General features: G+C 38.3%; 1 pseudogene; it reads right to left on the bottom strand.

Annotated features, from left to right (window-relative positions):
• Positions 1-642: 642 nt before the first annotated feature.
• Positions 643-1,811, bottom strand: LOC112306980 (large ribosomal subunit protein eL8-like; annotated as a pseudogene).
• Positions 1,812-7,069: the final 5,258 nt, after the last annotated feature.

Raw genomic sequence — 7,069 nt, 5'->3', positions numbered from 1 at the left:
TATTGCCCGAAGGAGTGCAGGGTGCTAGGTCGAGGGGGGGTGGGCAAAGGGTATAACTATAATAGCATAATTAATAAAATATAATTTAAAAAAGAAATTGTGCTTGTTTTTTAAATTGTGTTATTTGTATTCTTATTGGGTTATTTGTCTTTGACTTTGTAAGAGTTCCTTATATTCTGGGTATAAGTCCTTTATCAGAGATATGATTGGTGAATATTTTCTCCCAGTCTGTGGCTCCTTTTACTTTCTTAATAATGTCTTTTGAAGCACAATATTAATTTTGATGTAGCTCAGTTAATCAATTTTTAAAAGTTATTTTTTTACGTATGATGTGAGGTAACAGCCGAAATCCATATACTTTTTTATGGATGTCGAATTGTCTCAGAACCATTTGTTGAAAAGACAGTCCCTTCCCCCCTTGAATTTCTTCAGCACCTTTCTCTAAAATCAACTGGCCATAAATGTATAAATGATATTTCTAGACTCTCAATTCTATTCTATTGATCTATATTTCTATGCTGATGTAAAATATCTAGAAAAAAAAACTTACTAAAAAACATCTTATAATCAAGATGGTAAGTTTTATTCTTATTTTTTAAAAGGGAATTGTTATTACTTTTATGTAGAGAAAACATTGTACACTTAGCCCAGTTTGGTGGCTACTTCTTTAGCTTTGGTCTTTTCCAGCCTGGTAATATGAGCCTGCGACTTTGGGACAAGGATGTTTCCTCCCCAATGGCGGCCAATCTCATCACCTCTGTCATTGTAATTGGTTTGGATAGCTTCCACCAGCTTAGCCAGAGATCCTTTGTCTTCTGAATTAATCCTGTGTGAAGGCTATGGTAGTACTGGTCTTCCTATGGACTAGACCACAAGTGGCAAACACAAAGCCTGAGGGCCAGATCTGGCTCTCCACCTTGTTTTATCTGGCCCCACACCTAGTTTCTACTCAGCAGCAGTGCTGAGCTCCTTGCCCCTAGTTAAGGAGTAGTTACATTTATACAGTCCTAAAATTACATTCGGCCCTTTGAAGGCAACCGTGAGGCTGATGTGGTCCCCGGTGAAAACAAGTTTGACACCCCTGGACTAGACGCTCCAGCCCCACCTTCCCCCTGATAATGGAGTAGGGAACCCCCATCACACGGCACAGGACAGGCAGGAAGATGACCAGCTTGATGGGATCCACATCGTGTGCAATCACTACTAGTTGAGCCTTCTTGATCTCCACAAAGCTGGTGACAGTGTGAACCCCTGCTCGAAGGACAGGTGGCCTCTTGGGGGGGACATCTCCTCTGCCAGCAGCTTTTTTCTCAGCCTGGACCAACAATCTCTGCTTCTTCTTTTGCTTTCTCTCTGGTGTGTCCTAGTGGGCCAGCTTTAGCAGCTGAGTAGCTGTCTGGTGGTCCAACACCTGGGTTGACTGGTTAATGGCAGGAGGCACTTTCACATGCTTGTGGAGAATAGCCCTTTGCCACTGTAGCTGAATGTAGCTGAATCTGACAAGGTGGGGGAGGTCTCTTTGAGCTGGATGTCCTGTCCAATGCCAAAATTCTTGGGCCTTTTTTCTTCTTTTTTAAAACGTTTTAAAATTGTTGTTCAAGTACAGTTGTCTCCATTTTCCCCCACCCCAGCCATCCCTACTTCCCACCCTTGATCCTACCCACCTTTGGTTTTCTCCATGTGTCCTTCATAGATGTTCCTGAAATGCGGGACTTTTTTCAAAGAGGATGTACCATCTTCTTGGCCTCCTGCTTCTTCACAACAGCAGGGACCAGTGCCACCTTCTTCCCCTTAGCCTTTCTTTTTGGCATGTTGGGCAGCAGGAAGGATGGTAAGTCTTAAAGTCAAGAAGTCCTCCTATTTTAAAACATCTTACAGTTTCTTTTTTTTTAATTTTTATTGTTTTTCAATTACAGTTGTATGCCTTTTCTCCCCATCCCTCCACCCCACCCCAGCTGAACCCACCTCCCTCCCCCACCTGTTCAAATTCAGGTCATCTGTGAGCAGCTCTATAGTTATGAATCCTTGGATTACTATGAGTATTGTCTCAAGGAAAATAGTAAAGTGTAGACATTAATAACAAAAAAAAAGAAGTCCTTCAGTTTTGTTCTTTGTCAATTTTTTTTTTTTTTTTTTTGGCTATTTGAGTCCTTTGGATTTCATTCAGTCCAAAGTACATTTTAATTTCCCTTTGGATTTACTCTTCTACACATGGATTATTTGATTATTTAGTTTTCAAACATTTGGGGAATTTTCTGCATATTTTCTGTTATTGATTTCTAATTATATGGTGGTCAAAGAAGATACTTTTTTTTTTTTTTTTTTGGCTTTCCAGCAAAGTGGGGAAATACAGAATGCAAAGATTAAGAGTGGCCTTAAGGCAAAAGGTACTGGAGTCTGGACTTACCTTTGAGCAAAGGCAGAGAAAAACAGCTTCCCTGTCGTCCAAACCACCTGGCACTAAGAAGAGCACGTTGAACTATCTTAGTCAATGTATACAAGCCACAGAAGTGACAGTGAAGAGAGGAATACAAGCCATTCCAGATAAATGTGCTATAAATGGTTGTGAAAATTGGCCCCTACAAATTTGAGTCTCCTGCCCCAGTTTCTTGATTCCCTAAGTATTAGGTAGCTTAAAAGAATGGAAGTTGGGAGAACTCTGCTTTTCCGCATACTTTCACATCCTCATTGGAACAAAACTAACACCAATATCCCCATGACTTCTGTCTCACTTGCCAAGCATCCAGTAACTAAAGCTCAAACTCCATTTGGGTGGCATGTAGGAAAGACGGCCCTCAGCAGGAAAGCTGTGCTGAGCACGCTCATGTATAAGACCAGGCCAGAGACTGCAAAAGATAGTCAAGTCCGTAAAGCCACTGGGTGTGGAAGACTTAGAAACACACTACCAGATCCCAGTCAAAGGAAACAGTATACTTCATATCACTGAAATCCTGTCAAGATTTGTTTTCTGGTCCCTAATATAATCTGTCTTGGTATATGTATCATGTGCCATTGAAAATAATGGTATTCTGCTATTTTTGGATGGATAGTTTTATAAATGTCAGCTAGGTCAGGTTGATTGAAAGTGTTGTTCAGGTCTTCTCGAGTCTTACTGATTTTCAGTTTACTTGTTCCATAATTGTTAAGAGAGAGTATTGAAATCTATTACTGTAATTATAGATTTGTCTATTTGTAATTGTAGTTATGTCAATTTTGCTCATGTTTTGTGAAATTCTAATTTCAAGTGCATACTTATTTATGATTGTTACATCCTCTTAATTAGTTGTCCTTTTTCCATTATTAAATAAAGTGTTCTTTATTATTTATTCCTTCCTCTGGAATTTATTTTTTCTGGTATCAATATAGACATTCCAGGTTTACTTTGATTTATTTTTATTGTACTTGTATTTTTATATTTACAGTGGTTTTCTTCCAGGTAGTATACATTGAGTCATGCTTTTTAATCCAATATGACAATCTCTACCTGCTAATGGACATATTTAGAATATTTGTATTTAATAATCACATTAAACAGGTTTAAATCCAGCATCTTGCTATTTGTTTGCTTTGCTATATTTTCCCCTTTTCTGCCTTCCTTTGGGCTGAGCATTTTTTAGGATTCCATTTAACTCATTGTTAGCTTGTTAGGTAAAACTTCTTGATTTTTTTTTTTTTTTTTTAGTGATTGCTTTAGAGTTTATAGGGTACATTTTTAATTTAACATCCTCTACCTTCCAGTGATGTTATACTACTTTACGTATAGTATAAGAACTTTGCAACATTTCTCTCCTCCTAGGTTTTATGCTATTGTTGTCATACATATTATTTCTACATATATTGTTATAAACTCTACACTACATTGTTATTGTGTTTAATCAGTCAATTATCTTTTAAAAATTTTAAACAAGTTAATAATCATATATTTACCAACACATTTACCATTTCTGGTGCTCTTCATTTCTTTAGGTAGATTTATATTACTCTATGATACCATTTTTCTTCTCCCCAAAAGACTTACTTTAACATTTCTTGTAGTGTGGGTCTGTTAGGGATAAATTCTTTCAGCTCTTGTTGACTGAAAATGATATTATTTTGCCTTTTTGTCTAAAATATATACTTTACTTATTATATAGAATTCTGTATCAATAGTGTTTTATTTCAGTATTTTAAAGATGTTGATTCACTGTCCTCTCATTTGCAATATTTTTCTAGGAAGAAAATCTGCTCTCATTCTTACCTCTTTGTTCCTCTGTATATGTGCCCCTCCCCCTCCCCCTTTGGCTGCTTTGTTTTTCTTGCTGCGGTCTTCAATTTTTTAATTTAAAGTATTTTTAAATTACAGTTCACATTCAGTGTTATTTTGTATCAGTGTCAGTTGTACAGTATAGTGACTAGCCAATCATATACTTTACGAAGTGTTTCCCATGAAATTTCCAGTACCCAATGGGCATTTCTTTGGTTGCTTTTAAGATTTTCTGTTTGACGCTGTTTTCCAGTTATTTCATTAGGATTTCCTTGTAGTTTTCTTTATATTTGGATTTATTGAGCTTCTTGGACTTGTGACTTTATAGTTTTCCTCAAATTTGGAAAAATCTCAGCCATTATTTTCACAATTCTTTTTTCCTGTTCCTTCACCTCCATCAAAGACTCCAAATACACATATACTAGGTTACTTGGATGGTTCTGTTTGTTTTTTAAATTGTTTTCTCTCCCTGTGATTCATTTTGGATAGTTTCCATTTTATGTCTGCAATTTTATTCAGCTTTTCTTCTTCAATATCTAATCTGTTGTTAACCCCATCCAGTATTTTTCGTTTCAGCCAGTGTGGTTTTCATCTCTAGAAGCTTAATATCATCTGTTTCTCTACTTAACAGGATTGATATTTCCTATAGATTTTTGAAGATATAAAATACAATTATAATATGTTTCAATGTCCTTGTTTCGTGATTCTCACATCCATGTCAGTTCTGGGTTGGTTTCTACTTTTTAAGTTTTTCACCTTATTATGATTCCTATTTTCCTTGTTCTTTGTGTTACTGGTAATTTTTTATTGTATACCAGACATTTGAGTTTTGCCGTGTTGCAATCTGGATGTTTTTGTATTTTTCTGAATATTCTTGAAGTTTACCTGAAGTGACTTTTAGTGGCTTAAAAACAGGTTGATCCTTTTGGTTTTTCCTTTTAATATCTGTTAGGTGGAACCAAAGCAGCATTTGGTCTGAGGACAATTATGCCCCATTTTTAAGGCAAGACCTTTCTGATATTCAAACCAACGTCTATGAATTATTATATTTTTCAGTATGTGTGCTGGGGACAGGCCCCGTTTCCAGTCTTACAAGACTACTGATCTCTCTAATCGTTTTGGGTAGCTCTTTCTCCAGCCTCAGGTGTCTTACACATTGTGCTCACCAACACTCTGCTAATCACTCAGAGATGTGCCCTTCCACACAATCTCTGAGTCCTCTCTCTGTGCAGCTCTCTCTTCTCCGGTACTCTGGCCTGAAAACTGTTTGCTTTAGTCTCCCTCTATCAGATTCAAACTCAATGCAAGGCATTTACCAGGCTCCACCCAGGTTTCTCCTTCCTGTGCCAAAACTGGAAACTCTCTTAAGACAAGAAGCTGGTGTAGTTGTAGGATTTGCCTTGTTAATTTTTCATTTCTCAGGGACACAGTCTTTTGTTGCGTGATGTTTAATGTCTTAAACACTTGTTCGATATATATTTTCCAGTTTCTTTAGTTGTTTTGAGCAGAAGGGTAAATCTAGTTCCTGTTATTACACCTTAGCCAGAAGTGGAAGTCTTAAAATTGTAGGGGAGAGGGGCTGGAGCTTTACTCTGGAGCTTCTGTATTGCTATTAGTAACGAGTAACTCTTCTGGGGTCTCTACTAATTGTCTTGTATTGAGAAAATCTAGTTCCCTCCACTCTGACCAGTCTTGCCACAAACTACCCTGTGTGAGTTCTGGGAATTGTTCAACTTACAGATCCCTGGTAACATTTTTCCTAGCCTCATGGAGTTTCACCCTGTATCGGGGTGGCTTAATATTCAAAAACAGACTTAAGGACAAACATAAACAGATCTTTGGAGCTCTTCCTTTACATGTTCCCTCTTCTCTGGTGCTCTACCCTGCCAATTCTGGCTGCCTTGCCTCCCCACACTTTGACCTCCATATCCTTAACTCACTGTGACCTCTGGGCTCCCTGGGTCTGTTTTCCTGCTCTGTGTTCTGGAAGGTGCATCCAGGAAGAAAGAAAATGTGATCATAGGGTCCGTTGCATTTGTTTCCTGCCTTTCAGAGATCATAGTCCTATCTGTTACCCAATATCTAAAAACAGTTACTTTATATATTTGTCCAGTTTTGTTGTCTGTTCTAGGAGTACAAATCTAGTACAAGTCTCTCCAACATGGTGAAAACAAAAGTCGCCAATCTATGTTTTAATGACAAAATGCAAATTATAATACTGAAAGTGGGTTTTTTTCGAAACTAATATCCTCCAACCCCACCAAAATTCTGATCACCTCTTAATAGAGGATTTGGCCCTTGTTTGACAATCACTCATCTATTGAAATCCACACATTCAAAGCCTTTAATTCAACATTTAAGGTTTATTCCATAAACCTTATTTTGTGACAGGCACTGTGCCTGATTTTGAATACACAGAAATGAATGAGACACCATTGCTGCCTCAAGGATTTTCCTATCAGAGTTATAACCTAATCAGAGTATTATGACCCGATAAGGGTAGTGATTGCCACACATGCAACACATTAATGAGGTAAGGCGAGGAGGAGAGACAGGGACACCAGATCCAGCCTAGAGACAGGTGGAAGGTTGACAGAGATTGCTTCCGGAGGTGACATTTAAGCTGAGTCTTCAAAGATGGGAATCAATTCACTCGGCAAAGAGAGGACAGTTAAAGCAAAGACAGGAAGGCAGAAGCAGCACAGTGTTCGCCTGAGAAGGACTGACCATGCGAGGTCGCAGCAGCAAAAATTCCCAGAGAGGGAGAGGCAGGGGATGGAGCTGGAGAGGCCAGCAGAGGTCAGGACACAGAGGGCCTGTCATGCC

This window comes from Desmodus rotundus, chromosome 3 (genome assembly GCF_022682495.2).
Source record: "Desmodus rotundus isolate HL8 chromosome 3, HLdesRot8A.1, whole genome shotgun sequence".
NCBI classification, from domain to species: domain Eukaryota; kingdom Metazoa; phylum Chordata; class Mammalia; order Chiroptera; family Phyllostomidae; genus Desmodus; species Desmodus rotundus.
The sequence above is the reverse complement of the archived record's forward strand: the minus strand, read 5'-3'. Positions and strand labels throughout refer to the sequence as shown.